Source organism: Schistocerca gregaria, unplaced genomic scaffold (assembly GCF_023897955.1).
Source record: "Schistocerca gregaria isolate iqSchGreg1 unplaced genomic scaffold, iqSchGreg1.2 ptg000327l, whole genome shotgun sequence".
NCBI classification, from domain to species: Eukaryota; Metazoa; Arthropoda; class Insecta; order Orthoptera; family Acrididae; genus Schistocerca; species Schistocerca gregaria.
In genome coordinates, this window is record NW_026061797.1 from 6,006,722 (window position 1) to 6,017,039 (window position 10,318).

The following is a 10,318-nucleotide window of genomic DNA, read 5'->3' on the forward strand; positions in this document are numbered from 1 at the left end:
CAACTCGGCTGCTAGTCCTCCTTTCATGCAGAATCTTAAGGTCCTAGCTCATGTCCAAGTCACGAAAGCCAGCTAAAACGTCAATAATCGATACCTAAAACTTGAATTGTACTACCTCTTACTGGCTATTACATCAACTTAGAAGCTTCATCTGTGTTCTACTATGCTGCTTTTAGTGTCTCCGCATACTACAGCACGCGACATAGCTCTGCAGACGATAAGTGCAACCGTTTCAGAGAGAAGAGCGCCCAATGCGACGATCAGGCTTTAATTCGATTCGATAACAAACGACGAAAACGGACGGATTTCTCAGGTTTTTACTACATATGAACACTTTTCACATTCTCCAGTGCAACTCGGCTGCTAGTCCTGCTTTCATACAGAATCTTAAGGTCCTAGCTCATGTCCAAGGCACCAAAGCCAGCTAAAAAGTCAATAATCGATACCTAAAACTGGAATTGTACTACTTCTTACTGGCTATTACATCAACTTAGAAGCTTCATCTGTGTTCTACTATGGTGCTTTTAGTGTCTCCACATACCGCAGCACGCGACATAGCTTTCAGACGATAAGTACAGCCGTTTCAGAGAGAAGGGCGGACAATGTTACGATCTGGCCTTTAGTCGACTCGATAACAAAAGACGAAAACGGACGGATTTCTCAGGTTAATACAACATATGAGCACATTTCACATTCTCCCGTGCAACTTTTCTGCTAGTCTCCCTCTCATGCAGATTCTTAGGGACCTAGCTCATGTCCAAGTCACCAAAGCCAGCTAAAAAGTCAATAATCGGTACCTAAAACTTGACTTGTACTACTTCTTACTGGCTATTACATCAAACTAGAAGCTTCATCTGTGTCCTACTAAGGTGATTTTAGTGTCTCCACATACCGCAGCCTGCGACATAGCTTTGCAGACGATAAGTACAACCGTTTCAGAGAGAAGACCGGCCAATGTGACGATCCGGCTTTAAGTCGATTCGGTAATATATGACGATAACGAACGGATTTCTCAGGTTTTTACTACATATGAACACTTTTCACATTCTCCCATGCATCTCGGCTGCTAGTCCTCCTTTCATGCAGAATCTTAAGGTCCTAGCTCATGTCCAAGGCACCAAAGCCAGCTAAAAATTTAATAATCGATACCTTAAACTTGAATTGTACTACCTCTTACTGGCTATTACATCAACTTATAAGCTTCATCTGTGTTCTACTATGGTGCTTTTAGTGTCTCCACATACCGCAGCACTCGACATAGCTTTGCAGACGATAAGTACAACCGTTTCAGAGAGAAGAGCGGCCAATGTGACGATCTGGCTTTAAGTCGATTCGATAACAAATGACGAAAACGGACGGATTTCTCAGGTTTTTACTACATATGAACACTTTTCACATTCTCCCGTGCAATTCGGCTGCTAGTCCTGCTTTCATGCAGAATCTTAAGGTCCTAGCTCATGTCCAAGGCACCAAAGCCAGCTAAAAAGTCAATAATCGATACCTAAAATTCCAATTGTACTACTTCTTACTAGCTATTACATCAACTTAGAAGCTTCATCTGTGTTCTACTATGGTGATTTTAGTGTCTCCGCATACCGCAGTACGCGACATAGCTTTGCAGACGATAAGTACAACCGTTTCAGAGAGAAGAGCGGCCAATGTCACGATCCGGTTTTAAGTCGATTCGATTACATATTAAGAAAATGGACGGATTTCTCAGGTTTTTACTACATATGAAAACTTTTCACATCCTCCCGTGCAACTCGGCTGCTAGTCCTCCTTTCATGCAGATTCTTAAGGTCCTAGCTCATGTGCAAGGCACCAAAGCCAGCTAAACACTTAATAATCGATACCTAAAACTGGTATTGTACTAATTCTTACTGGCTATTACATCATCTTAGAAGCTTCATCTGTGTTCTACTATGGTGCTTTTAGTGTCTCCGCATACCGCAGCACGCGACATAGCTTTGCAGACGATAAGTACAACCGTTTCAGAGAGAAGAGCGGCCAATGTGATGATCTGGCTTTAAGTCGATTCGATAACAAATGACGAAAACGGACGGATTTCTCAGGTTTTTACTACATATGAACACTTTTCACATTCTCCCGTGCAATTCGGCTGCTAGTCCTGCTTTCATGCAGAATCTTAAGGTCCTAGCTCATGTCAAAGGCACCAAAGCCAGCTAAAAAGTCATTAATCGATACCTAAAACTGGTATTGTACTAATTCTTACTGGCTATTACATCATCTTAGAAGCTTCATCTGTGTTCTACTATGGTCCTTTTAGTGTCTCTGCATACCGCAGCACGCGACATACCTTTCAGACGATAAGTACAACCGTTTCGGAGAGAAGAGCGGCCAATGTGACGATCTGGCTTTAAGTCGATTCGATAACAAATGACGAAAACGGACGGGTTTCTCAGGTTTTTACTACATATGAACACTTTTCACATTGTCCCGTGCAACTCGGCTGCTAGTCCTCCTTTCATGCAGAATCTTAAGGTCCTAGCTCATGTCCAAGTCACGAAAGCCAGCTAAAACGTCAATAATCGATACCTAAAACTTGAATTGTACTACCTCTTACTGGCTATTACATCAACTTAGAAGCTTCATCTGTGTTCTACTATGGTGATTTTAGTGTCTCCACATACCGCAGCACTCGACATAGCTTTGCAGACGATAAGTACAACCGTTTCAGAGAGAAGAGCGGCCAATGTGACGATCTGGCTTTAAGACGATTCGAAAACCAATGACGAAAACGTACGGATTTCTCGGGTTTTTACTACATATGAACACTTTTCACTTTCTCCCGTGCAACTCGGCTGCTAGTCCTGCTTTCATGCAGAATCTTAAGGTCCTAGCTCATGTCCAAGGCACCAAAGCCAGCTAAAAAGTCAATAATCGATATCTAAAATTTCAATTGTACTACTTCTTACTAGCTATTACATCAACTTAGAAGCTTCATCTGTGTTCTACTATGCTGCTTTTAGTGTCTCCGCATACTACAGCACGCGACATAGCTCTGCAGACGATAAGTGCAACCGTTTCAGAGAGAAGAGCGCCCAATGCGACGATCAGGCTTTAATTCGATTCGATAACAAACGACGAAAACGGACGGATTTCTCAGGTTTTTACTACATATGAACACTTTTCACATTCTCCAGTGCAACTCGGCTGCTAGTCCTGCTTTCATACAGAATCTTAAGGTCCTAGCTCATGTCCAAGGCACCAAAGCCAGCTAAAAAGTCAATAATCGATACCTAAAACTGGAATTGTACTACTTCTTACTGGCTATTACATCAACTTAGAAGCTTCATCTGTGTTCTACTATGGTGCTTTTAGTGTCTCCACATACCGCAGCACGCGACATAGCTTTCAGACGATAAGTACATCCGTTTCAGAGAGAAGGGCGGACAATGTTACGATCTGGCCTTTAGTCGACTCGATAACAAAAGACGAAAACGGACGGATTTCTCAGGTTAATACAACATATGAGCACATTTCACATTCTCCCGTGCAACTTTTCTGCTAGTCTCCCTCTCATGCAGATTCTTAGGGACCTAGCTCATGTCCAAGTCACCAAAGCCAGCTAAAAAGTCAATAATCGGTACCTAAAACTTGACTTTTACTACTTCTTACTGGCTATTACATCAAACTAGAAGCTTCATCTGTGTCCTACTAAGGTGATTTTAGTGTCTCCACATACCGCAGCCTGCGACATAGCTTTGCAGACGATAAGTACAACCGTTTCAGAGAGAAGACCGGCCAATGTGACGATCCGGCTTTAAGTCGATTCGGTAATATATGACGATAACGAACGGATTTCTCAGGTTTTTACTACATATGAACACTTTTCACATTCTCCCATGCATCTCGGCTGCTAGTCCTCCTTTCATGCAGAATCTTAAGGTCCTAGCTCATGTCCAAGGCACCAAAGCCAGCTAAAAATTTAATAATCGATACCTTAAACTTGAATTGTACTACCTCTTACTGGCTATTACATCAACTTATAAGCTTCATCTGTGTTCTACTATGGTGCTTTTAGTGTCTCCACATACCGCAGCACTCGACATAGCTTTGCAGACGATAAGTACAACCGTTTCAGAGAGAAGAGCGGCCAATGTGACGATCTGGCTTTAAGTCGATTCAATAACAAATGACGAAAACGGTCGGATTTCTCAGGTTTTTACTACATATGAACACTTTTCACATTCTCACGTGCTAGGCGGCTGTTAGTCCTCCTTTCATGCAGAATCTTAAGGTCCTAGCTCATGTCCAAGGCACCAAAGCCAGCTACAAAGTCAATAATCGATACCTAAAACTTGAATTGTACTACTTCTTACTGGCTATTACATCAACTTAGAAGCTTCATCTGTGTTCTACTATGGTGCTTTAAGTGTCTGCGCATACCGCAGCACGCGACATAGCATTGCAGACGATAAGTACAACAGCGTCAGAGGGAAGAGCGGCCAATGTCACGATCTGGCTTTAAGTCGATTCCATAACAAATGACGAAAACGAACGGATCTCTCAGGTTTTTACTACATATGACCACTTTTCACAATCTCCCGTGCAACTCGGCTGCTAGTCCTCCTTTCATGCAGAATCTTAAGGTCCTAGCTCATGTCCAAGGCACCAAAGCCAGCTAAAAGTCAATAATCGATACCCAAAACTGGTATTGTACTAATTCTTACTGGCTATTACATCATCTTAGAAGCTTCATCTGTGTTCTACTATGGTGCTTTTAGTGTCTCCGCATACCGCAGCACGCGACATAACTTTCAGACGATAAGTACAACCGTTTCGGAGAGAAGAGCGGCCAATGTGACGATCTGGCTTTAAGTCGATTCGTTAACAAATGACGAAAACGGACGGATTTCTCAGGTTTTTATTACATATGAACACTTTTCACATTCTCACGTGCTAGGCGGCTGTTAGTCCTCCTTTCATGCAGAATCTTAAGGTCCTAGCTCATGTCCAAGGCACCAAAGCCAGCTAAAAAGTCTATAATCGATACCTAAAACTTGACTTGTACTACGTCTTACTGGCTATTACATCAACTTAGAATCTTCATCTGTGTTCTACTATGGTGCTTTTAGTGTCTCTATATACCGCAGCACGCGACATAGCTTTGCAGACGATAAGTACAACCGTTTCAGAGAGGAGAGCGGCCAATGTGCCGATCTGGCTTTAAGTCGATTCGTTAACAAATGACGATGGTGAACGGATCTCTCAGGTTTTTACTACATATGACCACTTTTCACAAACTCCCGTGCAACTCGGCTGCTAGTCCTCCTTTCATGCAGAATCTTAAGGTCCTAGCTCATGTCCAAGGCACCAAAGCCAGCTACAAAGTCAATAATCGATACCTAAAACTTGAATTGTACTACTTCTTACTGGCTATTACATCAACTTAGAAGCTTCATCTGTGTTCTACTATGGTGCTTTAAGTGTCTGCGCATACCGCAGCACGCGACATAGCATTGCAGACGATAAGTACAACAGCGTCAGAGGGAAGAGCGGCCAATGTGACGATCTGGCTTTAAGTCGATTCCATAACAAATGACGAAAACGAACGGATTTCTCAGGTTTTTATTACATATGAACACTTTTCACAATCTCCCGTGCAACTTGGCTGCTAGTCCTCCTTTCATGCAGAATCTTAAGGTCCTAGCTCATGTCCAAGTCACCAAGGCCAGCTAAAAGTCAATAATCGATACCCAAAACTGGTATTGTACTAATTCTTACTGGCTATTACATCATCTTAGAAGCTTCATCTGTGTTCTACTATGGTGCTTTTAGTGTCTCCGCATACCGCAGCACGCGACATAGCTTTCAGACGATAAGTACAACCGTTTCGGAGAGAAGAGCGGCCAATGTGACGATTTGGCTTTAAGTCGATTCGATAACAAATGACAAAACGGACGGACTTCTCAGGTTTTTACTACATATGAACACTTTTCACTTTCTCCCGTGCAACTCGGCTGCTAGTCCTCCTTTCATGCAGAATCTTAAGGTCCTACCTCATGTCCAAGGCACCAAAGCCAGCTAAAAAGTCAATAATCGATATCTAAAATTCCAATTGTACTACTTCTTACTAGCTATTACATCAACTTAGAAGCTTCATCTGTGTTCTACTATGGTGATTTTAGTGTCTCCGCATACCGCAGCACGCGACATAGCTTTGCAGACGATAAGTACAACCGTTTCAGAGAGAAGAGCGGCCAATGTCACGATCCGGTTTTAAGTCGATTCGATTACATATTACGAAAATGGACGGATTTCTCAGGTTTTTCCTACATATGAAAACTTTTCACATCCTCCCGTGCAACTCGGCTGCTAGTCCTCCTTTCATGCATATTCTTAAGGTCCTAGCTCATGTGCAAGGCACCAAAGCCAGCTAAACACTTAATAATCGATACCTAAAACTGGTATTGTACTAATTCTTACTGGCTATTACATCATCTTAGAAGCTTCATCTGTGTTCTACTATGGTGCTTTTAGTGTCTCCGCATACCGCAGCACGCGACATAGCTTTGCAGACGATAAGTACAACCGTTTCAGAGAGAAGAGCGGCCAATGTGATGATCTGGCTTTAAGTCGTTTCGATAACAAATGACGAAAACGGATGGATTTCTCAGGTTTTTACTACATATGAACACTTTTCACATTCTCCCGTGCAATTCGGCTGCTAGTCCTGCTTTCATGCAGAATCTTAAGGTCCTAGCTCATGTCCAAGGCACCAAAGCCATCTAAAAAGTCAATAATCGATACCTAAAACTGGTATTGTACTAATTCTTACTGGCTATTACATCATCTTAGAAGCTTCATCTGTGTTGTACTATGGTCCTTTTAGTGTCTCTGCATACCGCAGCACGCGACATACCTTTCAGACGATAAGTACAAACGTTTCGGAGAGAAGAGCGGCCAATGTGACGATCTGGCTTTAAGTCGATTCGATAACAAATGACGAAAACGGACGGGTTTCTCAGGTTTTTACTACATATGAACACTTTTCACATTGTCCCGTGCAACTCGGCTGCTAGTCCTCCTTTCATGCAGAATCTTAAGGTCCTAGCTCATGTCCAAGTCACGAAAGCCAGCTAAAACGTCAATAATCGATACCTAAAACTTGAATTGTACTACCTCTTACTGGCTATTACATCAACTTAGAAGCTTCATCTGTGTTCTACTATGGTGATTTTAGTGTCTCCACATACCGCAGCACTCGACATAGCTTTGCAGACGATAAGTACAACCGTTTCAGAGAGAAGAGCGGCCAATGTGACGATCTGGCTTTAAGACGATTCGATAACCAATGACGAAAACGTACGGATTTCTCGGGTTTTTACTACATATGAACACTTTTCACTTTCTCCCGTGCAACTCGGCTGCTAGTCCTGCTTTCATGCAGAATCTTAAGGTCCTAGCTCATGTCCAAGGCACCAAAGCCAGCTAAAAATTTAATAATCGATACCTTAAACTTGAATTGTACTACCTCTTACTGGCTATTACATCAACTTATAAGCTTCATCTGTGTTCTACTATGGTGCTTTTAGTGTCTCCACATACCGCAGCACTCGACATAGCTTTGCAGACGATAAGTACAACCGTTTCAGAGAGAAGAGCGGCCAATGTGACGATCTGGCTGTAAGACGATTCGATAACCAATGACGAAAACGTACGGATTTCTCGGGTTTTTACTACATATGAACACTTTTCACTTTCTCCCGTGCAACTCGGCTGCTAGTCCTCCTTTCATGCAGAATCTTAAGGTCCTAGCTCATGTCCAAGGCACCAAAGCCAGCTAAAAAGTCAATAATCGATATCTAAAATTTCAATTGTACTACTTCTTACTAGCTATTACATCAACTTAGAAGCTTCATCTGTGTTCTACTATGCTGCTGTTAGTGTCTCCGCACACTGCAGCACGCGACATAGCTCTGCAGACGATAAGTGCTACCGTTTCAGAGAGAAGAGCGACCAATGCGACGATCAGGCTTTAAGTCGATTCGATAACAAATGACGAAAACGGACGGATTTCTCACGTTTTTACTACATATGAACACTTTTCACATTCTCCAGTGCAACTCGGCTGCTAGTCCTGCTTTCATACTGAATATTAAGGTCCTAGCTCATGTCCAAGGCACCAAAGCCAGCTAAAAAGTCAATAATCGATACCTAAAACTGGAATTGTACTACTTCTTACTGGCTATTACATCAACTTAGAAGCTTCATCTGTGTTCTACTATGGTGCTTGTAGTGTCTCCACATACCGCAGCACGCGACATAGCTTTCAGACGATAAGTACAGCCGTTTCAGAGAGAAGGGCGGACAATGTTACGATCTGGCCTTTAGTCGACTCGATAACAAAAGACGAAAACGGACGGATTTCTCAGGTTAATACAACATATGAGCACATTTCACATTCTCCCGTGCAACTTTTCTGCTAGTCTCCCTCTCATGCAGATTCTTAGGATCCTAGCTCATGTCCAAGGCACCAAAGCCAGCTAAAAAGTCAATAATCGATACCTAAAACTTGACTTGTACTACTTCTTACTGGCTATTACATCAAATTAGAAGCTTCATCTGTGTCCTACTAAGGTGATTTTAGTGTCTCCACATACCGCAGCACGCGACATAGCTTTGCAGACGATAAGTACAACCGTTTCAGAGAGAAGACCGGCCAATGTGACGATCCGGCTTTAAGTCGATTCGGTAATATATGACGATAACGAACGGATTTCTCAGGTTTTTACTACATATGAACGCTTTTCACATTCTCCCATGCATCTCGGCTGCTAGTCCTCCTTTCATGCAGAATCTTAAGGTCCTAGCTCATGTCCAAGGCACCAAAGCCAGCTAAAAATTTAATAATCGATACCTTAAACTTGAATTGTACTACCTCTTACTGGCTATTACATCAACTTATACGCTTCATCTGTGTTCTACTATGGTGCTTTTAGTGTCTCCACATAACGCAGCACTCGACATAGCTTTGCAGACGATAAGTACAACCGTTTCAGAGAGAAGAGCGGCCAATGTGACGATCTGGCTCCAAGTCGATTCAATAACAAATGACGAAAACGGTCGGATTTCCCAGGTTTTTACTACATATGAACACTTTTCACATTCTCACGTGCTAGGCGGCTGTTAGTCCTCCTTTCATGCAGAATCTTAAGGTCCTAGCTCATGTCCAAGGCACCAAAGCCAGCTAAAAACTCTATAATCGATACCTAAAACTTGACTTGTACTACTTCTTACTGGCTATTACATCAACTTAGAATCTTCATCTGTGTTCTACTATGGTGCTTTTAGTGTCTCCACATACCGCAGCATGCGACATAGCTTTGCAGACGATAAGTACAACCGTTTCAGAGAGGAGAGCGGCCAATGTGACGATCTGGCTTTAAGTCGATTCGTTAACAAATGACGATGGCGAACGGATCTCTCAGGTTTTTACTACATATGACCACTTTTCACAAACTCCCGTGCAACTCGGCTGCTAGTCCTCCTTCCATGCAGAATCTTAAGGTCCTAGCTCATGTCCAAGGCACCAAAGCCAGCTACAAAGTCAATAATCGATACCTAAAACTTGAATTGTACTACCTCTTACTGGCTATTACATCAACTTAGAAGCTTCATCTGTGTTCTACTATGGTGCTTTAAGTGTCTGCGCATACCGCAGCACACGACATAGCATTGCAGACGATAAGTACAACAGCGTCAGAGGGAAGAGCGGCCAATGTGACGATCTGGCTTTAAGTCGATTCCATAACAAATGACGAAAACGAACGGATTTCTCAGTTTTTTATTACATATGAACACTTTTCACAATATCCCGTGCAACTCGGCTGCTAGTCCTCCTTTCATGCAGAATCTTAAGGTCCTAGCTCATGTCCAAGTCACCAAAGCCAGCTAAAAGTCAATAATCGATACCCAAAACTGGTATTGTACTAATTCTTACTGGCTATTACATCATCTTAGAAGCTTCATCTGTGTTCTACTATGGTACTTTTAGTGTCTCCGCATACCGCAGCACGCGACATAGCTTTCAGACGATAAGTACAACCGTTTCGGAGAGAAGAGCGGCCAATGTGACGATTTGGCTTTAAGTCGATTCGATAACAAATGAGCAAACGGACGGACTTCTCAGGTTTTTACTACATATGAACACTTTTGACATTCTCCCGTGCAACTCGGCTGCTAGTCCTCCTTTCATGCAGAATCTTAAGGTCCTAGCTCATGTCCAAGGCACCAAAGCCAGCTAAAAAGTCAATAATCGATATCTAAAATTCCAATTGTACTACTTCTTACT